The sequence below is a fragment of the Acinonyx jubatus genome, chromosome D4 (genome assembly GCF_027475565.1).
Source record: "Acinonyx jubatus isolate Ajub_Pintada_27869175 chromosome D4, VMU_Ajub_asm_v1.0, whole genome shotgun sequence".
Taxonomy (NCBI): Eukaryota; Metazoa; Chordata; class Mammalia; order Carnivora; family Felidae; genus Acinonyx; species Acinonyx jubatus.
The window spans coordinates 85924090-85944410 of NC_069391.1; the positions used below are offsets into that span (position 1 = coordinate 85924090).

The following is a 20321-nucleotide window of genomic DNA, read 5'->3' on the forward strand; positions in this document are numbered from 1 at the left end:
AATTGTTTTAAAATGTACTTTACCAATAATGCGATGAGTAAATTTGTGTTAATGAATGATTTAGAACCAAAACTCTATAAACAAGCTATCCGTGGGTCCCAGATTGGTTGTGCTTGATCCACAGGACTGGGCCTTACAAGTCTTTTTTTTTTTTTTTTTTTCAAGCATTGAATGAGTTACTTTTTTTTGGCTCTTCTTGAAAACCACTCGGCCTCCCAGTAGGTTAAGCCAAGTCACAACTACGCTATGGGTCATGCTCTCAACGGGTCACTCAAGCTTTCTCCATCCTGAATATCTTCCTGACCCAGCCAGCTTTACTCACTCCAGTTACCTGCCTGGCCCCAGAAAGAAGTTGAGTTTGTGAGCTCTCATCTACACGACAAAGAGGGAAAGTGAGATCACCATCCCTGGAAAGGAGTTGAGAAAGAGGTGGAGTCCGAAAAAGCATCTCGAACTCAGCGTGCCCCAAACTGAATTATTGAGTTCTCCTTCCTGTTCCATCCCTACTTGACTGACAAGCCAAAACCTAGCAATTATCCTTGATGCCCTCCTCTCCACGAAGACATCTATCAAATCTATCCCTCCATTCTACAGAGTTTACTTCCTAAGTATTCTCAAATGCATCCATTTAGCTCTGTTTCTGATACCAAAGCCATCAGCATCGCTAGAACCACCACCACCATTGTCGTTACCCCCATCACCATGACTGTCACCATCGTCACCACCACTGCCACTACAACCTCCACCCTATTCTGAGCTCTCACCGTCTTACTTCTACATTTTTTTTAAACATCTATTCCTCTTTAAGAGACAGAGACAGATAGAGCAGGAGCGGGGAAAGGGCACAGAGAGAAGGAGACACAGAATCCGAAACAGGCTACAGGCTCCGAGCTGTCAGCACAGAGCCCGACGCAGGGCTCGAACTCACAGACCGAGAGATCATGACCTGAGGGGAAGGCGGATGAGCCGACTGAGCCACCCAGGAGCCCCTCACCATCTTACTTCTAAACGAAGCTTTCTAAGTAGTTCATCCACAGTCATTCCGGCCTCTCTTCAATTTGGTCACTACACCGAAAGAGATGTGACCTTTTGCAAAATGCAAATTTTGAAGCCTGCCTCCTGCTTACAAATCCTTCAACGGCTCCCACAGCTCTTGGATAAAGCGAAAACCACTTTAGATAAAGGGCCTGCAAGGCTCTGCATGGTCTTGGAGCCCAGCCATCCCTAGAACCTCATTTCTTGTCTTTCCCCCCTCTGCTTTTCTATTCCAGCCATCCTGATATTCTTTCAGGCCCTGATACTCAGCATAATCTCTTCAAAAAAAAAAAAATCCCAGTGCCTAGAATTGTATTAATCTTAATTTTTGGTTTATCACACCATTTAAATTGGCTGATGCACGGCCCTCTTTATTTATGTATTTAAAACAATACAATGAGCTCTTCAGAGCTCAGTATCTGAAACCTTACCAATCATTTGCACGTCCCTTTACGAACCTCCCCCACACCTCACTGCCAGTCCCTCTGAATTTCTACTCTTTTTAAATTCGGGGGTTATTTTCATTGACTTTTTTCTTGTTTTAGCACATACACTGTACTTGTATACCTAAGCAATCTACTATTTCGGGGTTTTTTTTTGCTTTCAAACTTTTTAAGAAGGCATCATGCAGGATACGGTCTCTAGGACCTGCTTGTTTTCAGCCAGCATTATGCTGCCAACTTCACCCGCGAAGCTGTGAGCAGAGACTCACCGACCGCTACTGCTGTGTAATGTTCGTTAGGTGAACGTCCCCTGCCTGCTCTGCTCTTTGTCCTCCTGGCCTCGTTGAGTCTTATTTACCCAACAGCTCTGGGCACACGTGTCACTTCGTCAAATGTTTCCTGACCTTCACCACCAGATTAGACCCCTGGTTTCTGACAGGCCTTCCAAGCGCCCTGCGTGCCTCCTCGGCCAACAACACCGCAGTAGTGATTCGACACCATGGTGGTTTGAATTCATCTGTCCTCCCACCCACTTGGCTGGAAGGTCCTGGGGAACAGGCACCATGCCTGTGCTTCATCGCCAGCAAATCCCCAGCTCCTAGGACGTCATACGACTCAACAAACGCTGTTGCCTGAATGAACGCACGAATCGTGAAAGGAAGGGTTCATCTCTACAAAACAGTCCGCCCAACTGAACACGTTCAGAGATAAGTAAGTGTAAAACCAGTCTCTCTTCCCGACTTTCACATCTCTTTGACAGCATCATCATTCTTTCATTTACCTAGCTTAAAAATGTTGACATCAGGTCTGATTCTGGTCTTTCCCTGACCCCTTACATTGGATTGTTCAGTCACTTCTGTTCTTTCTGCTTTGAAAAGGGCCCTTAACCCAACACACCATCCCAACCTTATATGACTTCCACATTTTCTATTTTTAGCTCCCTAAAGTGTACTGGATCATTTCTCATCACCTTATCTTTGCTTATGCTGTTCCCTGTCCCCAGAGAGTCCTTCATTTCTGGGCTGTACATTTCTACCCAATGCCTACTGCAAATGCTACATCTTGCCCCCCCCCCCAATACTTCCCTGATTTCCCAGATGGAATGATCTCTTCAGTCTCTAGCCATTATCACCCTGTACCTCGCCCCATGCTTGTCTGTGCCCAATGAGAAGTTCTTCTTAGTGTACGGGAACAAACGTGGGCTCTGTATTCAGACCCAACTGCAAATCCTTTCGGCTATCTGACCTTCGGCAATCATCTATACAGGAACAATCATACCCAACTCTCGGAAACGTTGCTGACATTAAAGCCAATAAATACCTGGCAAATGCTAGATAGGAATCTACCTGTGTTTTCCTGGTGTAACGCTTTTGGCTTCAGCCCCCGCCTCTTACTCACTTTTCCCTTGGGAAGGAGGGAGTATGATTTACCAGATTAGTGAACTTAGGAGAAAGAAGTGAACATCCTCACTTAACTACTTTCCTCTCTACTCCTCCTACCTCCTCCTCCGCTTTCTCTCTATCCCTCCACCTCCTCTGCCCTGTCCACTCATCACCAGCTCTCTTCTGCACGATTCTCACATTCCGTTCTGTCCCTTGGTGCCTAGAGAGACAGGCTCCACCCTGGGGGGAGGGGGCGGGTGCTGGGAGCTGGACTGGGGGTGAAGCTCTAACTTGGGGCTGGGTTGTTGGCAACCCTTTTGGCCACACTTCTCAGGCCAGTTCTGTCATTAGCTTATCAGTGATAAAGCTCATACTTTGACCTCCATCTATCTGCCCACTTTCCCTGTCTTATTTCTCAACCGGTACTGAACTCGGGTGGGGAAGAAAGGGAGTTATTTATTGACTTCCCCAAACCACAACCATGAAGTAATATGACGCCTGTGTTCAAACAAACACACCAGAACTTTCACACCCAAATAAGAGATGCCCTTCCAAATAGTCCCCTGAGGAAGTGACACATCTATTCCAATATATTCCAACGTATTCCACTCCAGTTTAAAAGCTCTTAGATGTCTCACTGGAGTCTGTGGATTTTATACAAATATCTTCACTGGTCTCAAGTCACATCTGAAAAGGGCAGATTTGAGCAACAGCATTTGAAAATAGCAAAAAGTCGTTTGGCACCAAGGCTAGTGAATAAGCATTTGAGATCAACAATGGAAAGGCATTAAAAAATGAGATGTGTGTGTATGTCTTGTAATTGGGAAGGAAGGCGTATTCAAGATGCTTGCACGGCACCCGTAAGTGACCACTGTGAACAACAACGCTCACCTGGCCACGTCCAAAGGGCTGTGTTTACTACTCGTATCACTTCGTAGTGAGGCCAGTAGCATCAGATGCTGACTTCTTCTAAAGGATGGGGAGTCATGCCTCTGGCTTTGACTTTCTTTCTGTGTCATCTCGGACAACCAAACTCGTTCAACATCCTTCAACTCTGTGTTTTCATCGGCAAAATCGGATTAACAATAACACCCACCACAGGCACCTCACAGGATGACTGTGAGGGCCGCAGGAGCGAGAACAGGTGAAAAGGCTCCTTGTCAACTCCAGCGACAATACCAGTGTCGGCTGTAGTTATTGTTATGATTAATATTCTTCCTCGAGGGTTTCAGCCTTTTCCCCCTCCTTTCACCCATATGCTTGGCAGCAGAGTTGGATTCTGAAATATCTTCTCATAAAGAGACTGAGGTCAATCTGAACACTTATTCCAGGATTCACACAAACTGCTAAGGAAAATGCAAGGAAGCAGGAAGACTGCCAATGACTCAGTGAGCACCATTTTCTGGAAATCACTTGCTTTTTTTGCCCCGTTTTCTGTAAGTCACTTGATTTGCTGTAGCTTTGGGTGATTTATTACAAGTTTCTACAGAAAAAAAAAAAAAGGATTAACCTTGGCCATTGTCTTCTCTTACCTCACTTTAAAGGCTAAACGATGTACCCTATAGCCTCAAACTGCCCCTGCATGCACTGAACAGCAATTAACATTGAGGGAGAGCACACTGTGTGCCAGGTAATATGTTACATATTTTAATCCTCAACAACAGCCTGATGCTCAGCATACTATTTTTGCATCCATTTTGTAGACAAGATCGTGGAATCACAGAGAAAGTAGATAAAGTGCCCGACCACCCAGCCAGGCCAGTGAGACTGCAAAGCCCGTCTTCTTCAGCGCACTCTCGACCTCTGAACGCACAGGCCTGGGGTTTCCAAACTGCAAACCCAATCACAGTTTTTCTCCTTTAGTTTTTGTTTTGAGGCCAGAATAGGTCCTATTCTAGGACTGTCTGTGTGTTGGCGATGAGTGAAAAGTTCTCCTTGAAACCACTTTAAAGAACAGAGGACCCCCTAATGTGGTGGCCTGGATCCTGAGAAATGTGCTAGGGCATTAACATCTGGGCGAGCATTAAAGAAAGAAAGGTTTAACGAACTACATACAGTTCATCTTTAACTCAGCATTTGCGACGGATGTTCAGAGCCTACTAGAAATTTTTACTAAACCCAAGGCCCTCAAAACTCGTCTCCACTTAGTGTTCTGGATGCTCTCCATTCTCTGGTATCGATCCCTTTCCTGGAAAACACATGTTTCTGCAACCACTTCCAGAACAAAGGATGTGTCTTCTACCTTCTCCAATCTTTGTCCACACTGGAACCAGACAAACACACTTCAGACCCACATTCACCTACTGCTGGCAACAGAAACAATGCCTTTATTTATTTTTTTTTAGATAAATACCAGGTTTCGTTTTAATTTTTTTTCAACTATAAAAGTAATCTTGTTTGTGGTATGAAACTTGATAAAGAAAAAAATATGACATCTGGGTGGTTCAGTCGGTTAAGCATCTGACTTGAGCTCAGGTCATGATCTCAGGGTTTGTGAGTTCGAGCCCCGCGTCGGGCTCTGTGCTGACAACTCAGAGCCTGGACCCTGTGTCGGATTCTGTATCTTCCTCTCACCCTTCCCTTCCCCCACTAATGCTCTCTTTCTCTCTCAAGAAAATAGAAAGAAAGAAAGAAAGAAAGAAAGAAAGAAAGAAAGAAAGAAAGAAAGAAAGAAAGAAAGAAGGAAAGAAAGAGGAAAGGAAAGGAAAGGAAAGGAAAGGAAAGGAAAGGAAAGGAAAGGAAAGGAAAGGAAAGGAAAGGAAAGGAAAGGAAAGGAAAGGAAAGGAAAGGAGGAAGGAAGGAAGGAAGGAAGGAAGGAAGGAAGGAAGGAAGGAAGGAAGGAAGGAAGGAAAAAAGAAAAATACGCCCTGGGTGAAAGGGCTATATGTCGGTTATGTGCCCACGAAGCCTGACATTGCTCCTGGCACTTGAAGGTGCCCAATAAACGTAGACAATGAGTGAGTTTTGTAAAGACCCGTGAGCATTCATTGCCAATGATCTCCACTGCTGTGCCTCCAGCCACCAGGGCACTGCTCACTGTCAGAGACACTTAGTGGGCACTTGAACAACCCACAATACTGAAACAGGTGCAGGAAGGAGGGTGCAAGCTCGCAGTGCACTCCGCCTCCATGTCTGCTCAATCATGCACAAGAAGATGCAGTGACACCTACTGTCTAGATGGAGGGAAGACTACACGACGCACATCTACCTCATCACAAGAACATCATCCCCACCTGCCTCTCCTACCTTGCAGGCCAACCGTGAAGGCCAGCCCACATGCTTCTACGGAAAGCTTTCTGTGGTCCGCTGAATGATGCCCCCCAAAAAAGATGCCCATGTCCTAATCCCCGGAACCTGTGAATACGTGATTCCACATGGCAGAAGGGAATCTGCAAGGGTGATTAAGTTAGAGGTCCCCAGGTGGGAAGACTATCTGAGATTACCCGGGAGGGGCGGATGTAGTCCCAACGGTTCTTATAAGAGGGAGGCAGGGAGAGTCCGATTCAGAGCAGAAGGCAGCGCAGTGACGGAAGCAGAGACTAGACTGAGGCACTTTGAAGGTGGGGCAAGGGGTCACAAGCCAGGGAGCACAGACAGCCACCAGAAGCTGAAAAAGGCAAGGCAACAACTGTCCCCTCAGAACCTCCATTAGGAACCAGCCCTATTGACACCTTGGCTTTAACCCCATGAAGCAGGTTTTAGATCTGTGGCTTTCAGAACTATAAGAGAATAAATGTGTGTTGCTTTAAGTCAGTAACTTTTTGGTAATTTGTTACAGCAGCAACAAGAAACTAATACACCTTCTCTAACCGTCAGGTCCACACTGATCTCTCCCCCCGCCCCCATCTCTCTGAATTCTAATTAAGTCTGAATACACAACGTAGCATTCAAAAATCCCCAGAACCTGTTTCCTCATCCAAGTGGAAGTCCCTCGGGGCACAGTCCCCTAGGCCTGTTTGACATCTCGTGGACGAGGGATATCTAACCTGGAGCCAGCTCAGGAAAAGGTTTAGCAGATACTTGCTGAGAGGAAGTAAACGCACAGCTCAAGACTCCATTATACCATGATGAGGGAGAGATCACTCTTTGATCTTACAATTACAGCATGTCAGTAGAAATGGAGCGTGTTGCAGGGGCGTCTGGGTGGCTCAGTCAGTCAAGCACTCAACTCTTGATTTCAGCTCAGGTCATGATCTCACAGTCGTGGGATCGAATCTAACACTGGGCTTGGTGTTGGACATCGAACCTGCTTAAGATTCTCTCCTCTCTCTCTCTCTCTCTCCCCCCCTGTCTCCTCCTCTCTGCCCCACCCCCACTCCTGTTCTATTTCGGAAAAACATTTTAAAAAAATGGAGTCTCTTGAACAGACTTTTGTATACCAGTGTTCACAGAACAATGCAATATTACTCAGCCTTTAAAAAGAAGGAAATTCTGACACGTGCTACAACAGACATGGATCTTAAAGACATGATGCTGAGTGAAATAAACCGATCACAAAAAGACAAACACTGCATGACTTCCCTTATATGAGGCACTTAGAAGAGTCAAAGTCACAGAGACAGAAAGGAGAATGAATAACGGTTACCAGGAGAGAACAGGAAGAGGGGAGTTCTTGTTTAACGAGTACAGAGCTTTAATTTGGGAAGACGAGAAAGTTCTAGAGATGGATGGTGGTAATGGTTGCGTTACAGGGTGATTATACCTACTGCCGCTTAAATGCATACTTAAAAATGGTTAAAATGGTCATTTTTACATCATATACATTGTACCACAATTTTTAAAAAAATTGAGTCTACAACCTCAGGACAAAGAACAAGAGAGATCTGGAAACATACTCAGGCTGGAAGCACCTGAAAAAGCAGGAGGTGTGGGGCTCAATTGGGAAGACGGAGGGGCCGGCATTGGTGTGGAAGATCTGTGTATGTGGGCTTACCCCAACTCTTAACGGTGACAAAGTTTTCCCTCCTCCCCACCAAAAGGCAAAGCAAATCCTTCAACGACAACAAACCGGTAATGAGTTCTCTGTGCTCATTCTGGGGGTCCAGCACTAAACAAGATGTGCAGCTCAGAGTCACGTGGGGGAGACACACAGGACACAAACAATCACTTATATAAGTGGAGGCTACAATGGTCAAGGAGGTCAGCAGAGGTCAAGGAGGTCAAGGAGGTCAGACGAGGAAGTGACGCACGAGCTGAGCGGGGAGTGGTTGAGATTGACGGTGCAGTGGGTGAAGGTGGAGGCAGACAGCACAGCAGGTTTCCAAGACCCGAGCAGAGCACAGGGGAGAGAACAAAGGGGGCAGTGCACTTCTGGGGAGGTGGGCAGGGGACAGACATCAGGGCCAGGGGTCATGTTCAAACCCATGGTCTTGTCCTTGGAGCAAAGAGGAATCGGTAAAGTCGTACTGGGATGCGGAGGCGGCGTTAGGAGGAGGTTGGGACGCTGTGACCAGATCTGCATTCTGGAAAGAAGGGACAAGAGGGATGTGGGGAGGGCAGGTAGGAGGCCACTTCAACGGCGAGGGCCCTAGAGAAGTGCTGGAGGAGACGAGACGCTAGGCAGATCCAGGTGGGATTCAGAACTGGAGATGATCAGGTGTTATGGCATTACAGTTCATAAAAAACTGTTGTATCAGTTAAAACAAGAGGTCATCAGACGGATGCGACTCTGATGCCATGGCTGGCTACGTAAGAAAACTAAAATCCAAACCTATAAAGGCTTCAAGGTCACACAATTAAAACCGCTAAGGACAACCAACACGCACAGCCAACTAGGCTTTGAGCTATAGCCAGTCAACAATCTCCTTACCTTTCTTCTATCTTTTCTCTACTAAAGCCTCTCCCCAAGCTCCTGTTGGTACAGCACTCCTAACCACTTCCAGCTTGGTGCTGCCCAGTTTGAATCAACTTTTGCCCAAATACACGCGTAAAATTGTTAATATGCCTCAGTTTATCTTTTTATGGTTCTGATGTCATTAGAGGGAACCAATGGAGAACCCTCACGGCCTCCAGGAGTGACGAGCAGCCACGGGAAGGTACCTGCTGAGCCCCCTTGGGCTCCCTGCTTTGTCGCTGCCTCCGGAGGTGATGGGTAAGTCCCTCTCAGATCCTAGCTGCACAGTTTTTGTATTATGAGCTTTCAGACTTTATTTGAGCATTTCTTTTCCTGACCTAGGTCTGGAAACCACCTGGAGTCGGACTGGATCCAGGGTCATACTGGTCCAACTTGGCAACCAGACTGAGACCAGGGTGAAGACTCTGGTGAATAAAATTTTGTTTTAAGGCTGAACCAAAAGGTTAACCTAACCAAAGAGAATTTTGAATTACAGTGACCACAGTGGAGAACCTTTAACCCAGAGAAGCTTATCCATTCAGGAGATGCCCTAGAGAAAACGGGGTCTCAGCCAAGGACTCACCATAAAAAGTAGACAGAAGTTTATTTATCCCCCTCTACAGTTTCTGTGACCAGGATGAGACCCGCTGGGACACCTCACATGCTTCGGAGCCTGCAGATGGGATCCTGGGAAAACTGGCACAAGCCAGGAAAGGGTGAGAATTCCTACCAAAGTCAACTCTTCCAGATCTCCACCTGTGGTGCCTGGTTGTGAGGGGAAGGTAACATTTCACACTGTCACTCCCTTCCCAAATTCACATTGACAGGCAAAACACACACACACACACACACACACACACACACACACACACACACACAACAAAACAAAAATAACATTTGTAAGAATAAGATCTTTGAATTGTGACTCGTGGATTTACCTTTGGGAATGCATCATTGTGGGCCCCTACTCTCCTAGGGACAGCGACTACCTCTCGTTTGTCCTGTTTGTGTTCTGAGAACTTGGCTTCAGTTAAGCAGCTGACCTCAGCTCAGGTCATGATCTCACGGCTCGTGAGTTCAAGCCCCACATCGGGCTCTGTGCTGATAGCTGGGAGCCTGGAGCCTGCTTTGGATTCTATGTCTCCCCCTGTCTGCCCCTCCCCTGCTCACGCTCTGTCTCTCTCCCTTTCAAAAATAAACATTTAAAAAATTAAGATTAAAATATAATAAAAAATTGTTTCTTAAAGACAGCAGCAAGTTATCTGTTCAGATGGCCTTAAACGTTTTTACCAGTATTTGGAGAGATCTTTAAGATTTTCACCTATTTTCCAAATAACCCTCCATTTTTTTTTCTTTTTCTTTCCTTCTGGTAAGAATCCCCTCACTGGATTTTATATTTCAGGGATGGTCCTCACTTCCTAGAGAAGGCTGGGAGGCCCCAAAATATGGATGAACAAAATTATGGGTTGCACTCCATCCACGGGTAGGGTTTCCTCTTTGCTGCCAGCTCTCAGGGGAACTGTCTAAATCTTTTCTTCCTTTGGCTATCTTTGGGAGTGACTCTGGATCCTGGGAGGACTGTTTCTTCTATACCTCTTTAGGGGTACCTCTTGCATCCTTGGGGTTGTTCAGGAAACCTGACAAGAGATTCAAGAGAATTTAAAATAACTCTACGGGCAGAAGCTGGCCAAATTGGAAGCCGGTACTCAGAGCCTAAGAGGAAGGTTTTTTTAAAGGCCTTCTCCCCTAAGTTAAATGAAACTATGTACCCAAGGGAAAGAAAACCATTCCAAAGACGAACAGCTCTAAATCTAGAATCTAGAAGCCTGTGATGGCCATCTCAGTTGAACATCTTCTTCCTGATTCAGAGAAGCAAACTGAAGGTAATATAGTTGGATGGGGGGTCAGCCTTGAGATCATCGAGGTTACAACCCAAGTCTGGGAGGAATTAAAAACAACTGTACTCGTCTTACATATCAACTCTTTACAAGAACAGAAATACTGCTCTAGAAAGAATTCAAAGCCCCCCACCCCCATCGTTTTTACCAATCCCAAAACCTTCCCTATTCACCTCCAAAGGCTTGCAAGTATTGTCAATTTCTTGATTTAGGATCAAAAGTCCTTAGCGGAACTTGTATTCTTTCCCTGTGCTTTGAGAAGTCAATATTGTACCAACCTTCCCTAGGAACTGAGGGCCATCTCTGAAATACAAACTCCAGTGAGGGGATTCTTATCAGAAGGGAAAGAAAAAGGAAAAGAGGAAAGGAGTGCTATTTGGAAAATAGGTGAATTAAAAATCTTAAAGATCTTCTCTACAGATACTGGTAAAAACGTTAAAGCCATCTGAACACAAGATAAACTTACTGTTTATCTTGTGTTCAAAAAACACAATTTTATTTATTTATTTTTTTAATGTTTATTTTTGAAGGAGAAAGAGACTGGGCACGAGCATGGGAGGGGAAGAGAGAGGGAGACACAGAATCTGACACAGGCTCCCGACTCCAAGCTGTTAGCACAGAGCTCAACGCGACTCACAAGCCATGAGATCATGACCTGAGCTGACGTCCACCGCTTGACCGACTGAGCCACCCAGGCTCCCCAAGAAACACAATTTTAGATCCAATTGTTCTCTTATAAACTAGTGACTTTTACATTAATAATGCCCGTTTCAGGCTAAAACTTTAAAACAAAAGCTATAGGTCTCTGTTTATATGTCTTTATGTTTATGTGTATCTATGTATATATTTTACTGATGTGTGATATTTTTCTACCACATTGGCATTGCCAACATCAACTTGTAAAGGGCTCTATTTAATTGGCTTAAAGACAAACAACCTCAAGGACAGAAAAGCACTCTACAAATTAAGTATGTTCTCAGAAATATAAACACTAACCCAAATGTTTTTCAAGGTCACACGATCTGAGATAATCTACAAATGAAATTTTCAAGAATACTGATGCTTTACTGTATGTGTACTTAAAAATAGTTTCCAGGGCACCTGGGTGGCTCTGTCAGTTAAGTGTCCAACTTCAGCTCAGGTCATGATCTCATGGTTTGTGAGTTCGAGCCCCGTGTCAGGCTCTGCGCTGATAGCTCGGGGCCTGGAACCTGTTTCAGATTCTGTCTGTCTGTCTGTCTCTCTCTCTCTCTCTCCCCCCCCCCCCATGCTCGCTCTCTCTCTCTCTCTCAAAAATAAGTAAACATTAAAAAAGTATATTTTTTAAATAGTTTCCAAAATGTTTCTGGTAACTTGAAACAAAAGTATACTGAGACAAGTTAAATGATGGATATTCACTGAGTATCTCAGATCATTTCCAGATAAGATAAAATAATGAAACATTACTGAACACAGGTTTTATCTACTTTTGGCTTCTTATTACAGAGAAACTAAAAACATTTGGGTGTGTTAATAAACATGTCCTCTGCATCACTGAAATGATGTACTACTGAGGAAGCATATGCTTCTAGAAATCAAGAAATATACTCATGAATCTGCCAACACAAAGAATGCTGATTTCTTACTTTTCACTAGAAATTAGGGTTCCTAAGGGTTAAAAACTCTAATTAATATGGAACTGTTAACTACTAGAAATAATAAGGGAAAAAACTCTGTATGCAAGGAAAGTAAAATGTGTTTTGGCCAAGAAAAGGTCAGGAGGCATGAAGATGCTTTTTTGTTAAGGGAAATGAAAGGAATTTTTCCCTAAACTAAAAGCTGGTTCCTTCAGGGGCACCTGGGTGGCTCAGTCAGTTAAGTGTCCAACTTCAGCTCAGGTCATGATCTCACGGTCTGTGAGTTCAAGCCCCTCATCGGGCTCTGTGCTGACAGCTCAGAGCCTGGAGCCTGTTTCGGATTCTGTGTCTCCCTCTCTCTCTGACCCTCCCCCATTCATGCTCCGTCTCTCTCTGTCTCAAAAATAAATAAATGTTAAAAAAAAAAAATTTAAAAGCTGGTTCCTTCAGAATGGGAAAGAGGAGAACAAAGGACAAACTGAATGGATTATGGAAAGCTGGGAACAGAGAGACAGAGGGAATTTTTACCTTGTGTACTCAAGCTGGCCAAAACTGAATTGTTATTCCAAGGGTTTTAAACGTAAGCTTTAATACAATAGGGTACTTACGTAAAACTAAAAAGTTTCTTTCATCTACCTAAAGGACAAAGTTGTCCTAAACTCTTAGTCTGTTCTTGACAATGAGAGATTGTGAAAGGACTTCCTTTACCTTGTAAGTAACACACCTGGAAAGCAAAGCTTTCGTGTTTTCCTAAATTAATTTCCTGTGCTTCGTGTTGCCTTTATCAGGTCTTTGATGCCTTAAGAAAACTGAGTCTTCTCAGTATTCGAAGAGCTAAAGCTTTCCTCACAACTATGTAACCTTCTGTATTTGCCTTTGAAATGTTCTGTCACTTTGGTGAAATAGATAATTGAGTATATTCTTTCACAATGGTCTGTGATCCTACTTAGTCAAGCATCCAAACTTCCCAAAGTCAAATTCTAAGTAAAGACTTTTTGACCTGGAAGTAAGTTTGGGATTTTCTAGAAGGTCCCTGGAACATTTCAAAAGATTTGTTGTCTCTCCTCATAAAAAGACAGATATTAATTAGGTAACTAATTAGCCTTATTTGCTGTTAAATTACATGAGAAGCACTTTCAAGTAAGAAGTAATAATTATGTTATATTTGTATGCATATAGGTTATTAATATAAGTGTTCCAGGGGCGCCTGGGTGGCTCAGTTGGTTAAGCATCCGACTTCGGCTCAGGTCACGATCTCATGGTCCGTGGGTTCGAGCCCCGCGTCGGGCTCTGTGCTGACAGCTCAGAGCCTGGAGCCTGCTTCCGATTCTGTGTCTCCCTCTCTCTCTGACCCTCCCCCGTTCATGCTCTGTCTCTCTCCGTCTCAAAAATAAAAATAAACATTAAAATACATACATATATACACACACACACACACACACACACACACACACATATATGTGTGTGTGTGTGTGTGTGTTCCAGCAATTATATAAAATTCCTAGAAATCTGATATATGTCCTGGTATAATACTATCACTTACAATTCTAGTTATTATCTCAAACCCTGTATGCCACAGAAATAACCAAATTTTCTTGTTGACAGCATTATAATGAACTTTGAACAACTCTTTAACCATGGCCATTTTTAAATCTTTTTTCCCTTACAGAAACTTACTTTTCTACTCTGATGCTTTTGCAAATAAATGTTCCTACAAAAGTGCTTCTTCATCTTCCAGACGACTCATGGGAAGGACTCTAACAAGTACAAGTTTCTGATAACTTCCAGACCACACCACTGAGTAAGAATTGGCAGAGCTCTAAGGGAAAGACTGACAGTTTCATAAAACTAACAAAAGATCAAGATCAACAAGAATTAGTTACATTGGACTGAATGAACCGATAGAGATGATTTTATAATTTTTATGACTTTTGTTTGAAACACTGTGGTGTTGTTTTTCTAGACTTAGGAAAATCTGTCTTTTCTCTTAAACTATCATTAGTTTGGTAAAATGTACCTTTGTAAACAAAGATGAAACATTTATCTTTTCTTCTTATCTGATTCCTCCAGAATTTGGAAACTCCATTCTTATTTTCATGGAGATACAGTTATTTGCTTAAGTTCAATAGGAATCTGTTCTCCTTGCAACAGGACACAATTGGAAACATTGGTTATATGACCAAGACTTTGATGAAATGTTGTATTTGAGAATATGCATAAAATCAGATGTGAGAAGATAGTTTGAAGGAACTAAAGTTGACTTATGGAGCCAAAAAAGTCCCTGGGAACAAAGAGCCTGGCACCTTGCTTACAGAGTTCTCAGCAACCTTAGCAGGTGAGTAAGGCAGGTCACTTCCTGGCAGGCCCAGGAACTTCAAGATATCCTGGGGACCTCATGAAGAGAAGAATTCACCCAAACAGATAGGTATTGCAAGTGAAGTCTGATGGTGAGTTCTTGGCATGGCTTCTTAGCCTGGAGAGGCTATAAAAGTCCTATCTAAGACTCCCTCTGAAAAGTTCCAGAAAAGCAGATTTTTAAAAGGTCTAATATGGTCAATCGCTATTCTTGCTGCACTTATGTAAATAATCAGGCCAACTTTAATAAGATTAGATTTATTATGCAAACAAATTAGTCTTACTGTAATTATCTTTATTAGAAATAGGGGTGCCTGGGTGGCTCAGTCAGTTAAGTGCCCGACTTTGGCTCAGCTCACGATCTCACTGTTTGTGAGTTCGAGTCCCGCGTCAGGCTCTGTGCTGACAGCTCAGAACCTGGAGCCTGTTTCAGATTCTGTGTCTCCCTCTCTCACTGTCCCTCCCCCACTCACATTCTGTCTCTCTCTCAAAAATAAAGGTTAAAAAAAATATTTTTTAAAGAAATGAGGGTGATGTAGAACAAACACTGTGTTTCAGTAGAGGATTATAACACAACCTATAGATATCAGATTCGACTCCTGTTCATTGTCTTTGAGGTTTTATTATATATATATATATATATATGTATATATGTGTATATATATATGTATACGTATATATGTGTATATGTATATATATATTTTGTTTTTTAACGTTGATTTATTTTTGAGAGAGAGGCAGAGCATGAATGTGGGAGGGTCAGAGAGAGAGAGAGAGAGAGAGGGAGACACAGAATCTGAAACAGGCTCCAGGCTCTGAGCTGTCAGCACAGAGCCCGACGTGGGGCTCGAACTCACGGATGTGAGGTCATAACCTGGGCCGAAGTCGGACACTTAACCGACTGAGCCACCCAGGTGCCCCTATATATATATTTAAAATATCCCCTGTTTTCTCCCACCCTTCTGATTTGGATCACAGAGACTGCCCTTGAAGCGCCTTATAAGGGACCATACCTCAGGCTCTCTCCACAACCCAACAGCAGCCGTACTTTAGGGATTTGAACCTTGGGTCCCATCCCCCAAATGAAAGGGACTCATTTAGACACTTGGATCTGCATACCAGCTGGAGATCTTAAATTAAAATTAACTAGGGAGGTTCCTTCCCAGAATTAGAGAACATCTTGAGACAGACAGCTCTCCCAAGGTCATGAATCAAGATTTCCAACCCCAATATGAAACTTTTACTCCTTTCGCCTTTTTGCTCCTTGCTTCCTCTCTGTGTTAACGCACAGGAAGGCAACACTCCTTCACTCTGGCAGCTGTCACTGAATCTACTGCTGAGTCCACAGCTGTACAACCAAAGTCCCCAAACACTCTTGCTAAGGTGGGGTTTTTTTAATGTTTATTTATTTATTTTGACAGAGAGAGGGAGAGGGAGAGAGAGCACGCACACAAGTGGGGGAGGGGCAGAGGAGGAGAGGGAGAAAGAGTCCCAAGCAGGCTCCGCTCTATCTGTGGGGAGCCTGATGCGGGGCTCGATCCCAAGAACCAGGAGATCATGACCTGAGCCGAAATCAACAGTGGGAAGCTTAACCAACTGAGCAACCGAGTTGGTCACCCAGGTGCCCCAAGGTGGTTTTGGGTAACAGAATTGCTTTATGTTACTTACTGGATGAACAAAGAGGAAGCTGGATCATTGTACCTGGACCATTACCTCTGGTACTGCAACACATACAAGAAATTAACAAGTCACTCGGTTAAAACAGGTTGATGACCCCCACCCCATGTACATTCTGTGATTTATTTGATATCAGCTGGGTGGTTCATGGAGGCCCTAGCTAAGGAGGAAACTTCAGTCTCTTGGTACCAGCCTCCCAACAGTCATCACTGGAGTCTCCCTGGAGCACCAGGTTCTCTCCAAGGTCCTAAATGCATGTTCACAGCCATCCGCAGTATATCACATGGTCTCTCTGAGCGTGGAGAAATAGAAAAAAGGAAGCAACCAGATGAACAAGATGAAAAACAATTCTTCCACAGATCTGCCCTCACAACTTAGGAGTGTCACAAGGACACCAGAGCCACTTAACTCTCACGGTGACTGGAGAGTGGCGCCCATACCAACTTTTTGGTCAGTCTCTCATGGATGAGAGGATGGCCAAAAGAGGGAAAGTGTTTAATTAAACAAGGACAGTAGACCAATAATGCTCTCAGGCCATGGCAGCCTACATAAAAAGCAAACCAAAACCTAAGCCTCTAAATGCCTCAGAGTTACAAAATCAAAATGCTAAAAGCAACCAATCATGAACAGCTAACTAAACTCTAAGCTATAGCCAATCAATTAACTTTCTCACATTTTTCTGTTACCTTAATTTTCTTTCTCATGTTCCCCAAACTCCTGTTGGTGAAACACTCCTAATCGCTCTTGGTTCGGCACTGCCTGATCCAAGTCAATCCGTGTTCAAATAAACTCAAGATGTTTAATATGCTTCAGTCTACCTTTTAACAAAATGGATATTTGGTCTTCATCCCTGTTCCCGGCACAGAGCCCCTAAAGCCCTTAAAATTTTTTCCTAAATGATGAGAGGCCTAAAGGTGTCTTTTGCTGTGTTAATGAAGTGACTTTTGGACCACACCTAAGGAAGGGGCCAGCTGCCAGGAGAATGGAGCCTGTGATTAGAAGGCTGGACCTTTTAGTCCCCCCCTGAGCCTCTGCAGAGGAAAGAGGGGCTGAGGGCTGAATCGACTGGCAAAGGCCGATGACTTCATCATTCATGCCCGTGTAATGAACTCTCCATGAAAACCCAAAAGGATGGGGTTCAGAGAGCTTCTGGGCTGCTGCTGAATCTGGGACCTGGGGAGCCTGGCTTGCTCGGAGAGGGCTCAAGAAGCTCCTCACCCCTTCCCCATACCATGTCCTCTTGGCCTCCTCCATCTGACTGTTCCCGAGTTACAACTTTTTAAGATAAAGCTAGAATCTAGTAAGTAAAATGTTTCTCTGAGCTCTGTGAGCCTCTCTAGCAAACTAACTGAACCCAAGGAGTAGGTCACCGGAACCCCCGGTCTACAGTCAGCTGGTCAGAAGCACAGGTCACAACCTGGGCTTGTGACTGGCATCTGAAATGTAGGGGAGACAGTCTTGCAGGACTGAGCACTTAGCCTGTGGGATCGTACTCCCTCTCCAGGTAGGTAGTATAAGGACTGAGCTAAATACCCAGCTTGGTACCCAGCCGGTGCCTGAGAACTGCTTGTTACTGAGAGAGGGAAGGGGAACCCACAATGGAACTGGGTGCAGAATCTGGAGGTACGAGCGATGAAAGAGAAGGAAGGGTCTCAAATCTATCTGAGCTTTGTGTTTTGTGACACTAGATGGATGGGGCCTTCAAACTCACTGACTAAAGGTGTGATCGGTGTTACCACACTGCAGCACTCAAAGGTGCACCCTCCACCTTGAAGTCAATGCCGGTGGTGTCCCCTGGACTTGTGCACAAGCAGCTACCCCGTGAGACATGTGACCCACAGACAAGATGTGGTTGCCTGACCTGGGCCCAATTTCCCCGTCTATCGTTTTCCTCCTAGTGCACCTGATGGCCGTCATCAATGAAACCTGTGCCCAAAGCCCAATGGAATCAAGTGTTTCATGTTTCCCTGTTCAAGTTAAACCCCGCCCACTGAAATCACATGACGAGCCTGGCCTTTCAGAGGGATCTGGACAAAAGGAAAGCAGGAAGAGGAAAGCCTCTGTGCGCCCATGACTCACGCCGGAGGCATGCTGGAGGGCTGTCTGCTCTCTCCCCACTCATCGCTGTCGTCAACGTAATGCTCACGTAGCCCAGCGCATATGGTTTTCTGGACATGTGGCCTGTGGCTGGGAGGAGCCGTGGAGGCCGCTGCTCCCGGGCCAACAAGTCACACTCCACAGAATTAACCGGAAGCCCAAGACGGCCTCACCCCTTGCAGCTTGAGAAGGCTGGAGCAAGGAAACAAAGATCTCTTCAGGCCTCCCCCAGAGACTCCAAGGCAGCCCAGATGACGCCAGGGCCCCTAAAGAATGAGGGGGCCACACCTCTGCCAGGGGTTCCAGTCGAGTAAAGCCAGAGAGGCACCCACTCTACCCAGTAACTGGCAGCAGGGGGAGGTGTTCACACCTCAGAACATCACAGCAAAACAGACGGCACTGGGTGGCATCCAGGGAACCTCACCTGCCCTTCTGCCCTTCTGCCTCCCCCCTGCTCACCTCTGCGGACAAGTACACCGGGGCTCTGCCCCACACCCTGGCAGATCAGCACCCCCCCCCCCCGGGAGGCAGGGACACCCAGAGAAGCCAAGCCCTGGGTCGCAAGAAAGATGAAGCCTCCTGAATCCTGAAACCAAATGAGACTACGTATGTCAAGAAGTAATTTACGGGGCGTCATTGTGACGTCGGGTTGGAATTCTGCTCTATCTTTGGCTGTGGGACCTGGGAGGAGATTCTAAACCTTTCTGTGCCTCAGTGTTCTCATCTGTGAAAGGAGGATGATGGTGAGTAGCTCTATGCGCGGAGCACTGTGAGGATACAAAGTGTCAGACCAGCACCTGGCACGTGGGGAGCAAACAACATCATCCAGTAAGAGCGTCTCCTATTATTATTCTTTTAGGACAGGAGTCTGACAAGCTGCTCCCAGGCTACAAGCAGCAGGCTGACAGCGTGCAGTTCCTGCCTGCTTCCCGTAAGCTCCGGCCGCCACCGTGCGTGAGGGGGTGCCGAGCGCCCCCGGGGAGGACGTTTTGTTACAGAGGCTTACGATGATGAATACGATTCTCAACTCTTGCCTTTTGCCAAGCTATAGCTTTAACACTTAAAGAAGTGGCCTGAGCCTTTCTCATTTCCCCCAGTAAATATATTGAACAGCTGGGTGGGGTCAAGAAGTTTTCCATCTCCATAGGCCTGTCTCCTTGACTGTAAACCAAAAGCTCTCTGAAGTCCCTTCCAGCAGCCACATTCTAGAAGGGTCCTTGACGCCAGGTGTTCATAAAGCCAGCCAGGGACCTCTGCACTTGTGTGTGAAGTTCCCCTTTTCCCACTGAGGGTCTCGTCTTTGCTTTTTCGTCTTGTGTCTAGAAATCAACATTTCAACGTTGCAGTCAGAGTAACTCTCCAAATTTATAAATGTGACAGCTAAAAAAAGATACCTCTGAATGGTAAAATGCTTCCCAATAGGTATTTCTAGTACCTCACAATTTGTCCTGGGACTAAGTGGTGTCCAGGAGCTTGTAAGAGTCACCGTAACCCCACCTACCCCACCCTCGGTGAGGAAGTCCAAAGGCCATAAACATTTACCAGTAAGAACGTGCCAGACGCTGTGGCCAGCCCCTCCTTCTCTCTCTCTGCAGAGTCCCATCACAGGGGATTATAGCACTGAGGGGTCAGAGAGAACTTTAAAGTTCGTCTAGTCTGACCACCTCCCTGATACAAAAACCTCCTCTGTAACATCCCCGCATCTTCCCTGTGCTTAAGCGCCTCCAGGGATGGGAACTCGCAACCTTTATAATTTATTAGTTTTTGCATCTTTTCAACAAGTGGTTAGGTGCTGCTAATCCAGCAATGAATCAGATTGAAACAGTCCCTGCCCTCAGAGGGCTTATGGTCTAGACGGAGATACAGGGGAGTAAAGGAATGCAGTGAAATATTAATCTTTGTGCTTTTGTTTTCCACACTTCCTTGAACAGCACCTTCCCCCAGGTCAACCAAAGGTTTTCACGTATCTTTGATGAACATGGAAA

General features: G+C 45.1%; 1 protein-coding gene and 1 long non-coding RNA gene across 4 annotated transcripts in view; one reads left to right on the plus strand and one right to left on the minus strand.

Annotated features, from left to right (window-relative positions):
• The window catches only part of GLIS3 (GLIS family zinc finger 3), a 578617-nt gene that overhangs the window by 463442 nt on the left and 94854 nt on the right, over positions 1-20321 (minus strand). The window lies entirely within an intron of this gene.
• On the plus strand, positions 1853-18829 carry LOC113594251 (uncharacterized). Of its 2 annotated transcripts, XR_008291309.1 has the most exons (6): positions 1853-2189; positions 8840-8951; positions 9036-9409; positions 13877-14008; positions 14359-14542; positions 15854-18829. It is a non-coding gene; the product is annotated as an uncharacterized LOC113594251 (long non-coding RNA). The 2 variants fall into 2 exon arrangements; XR_008291308.1 differs by having other exon boundaries at positions 13877-14542.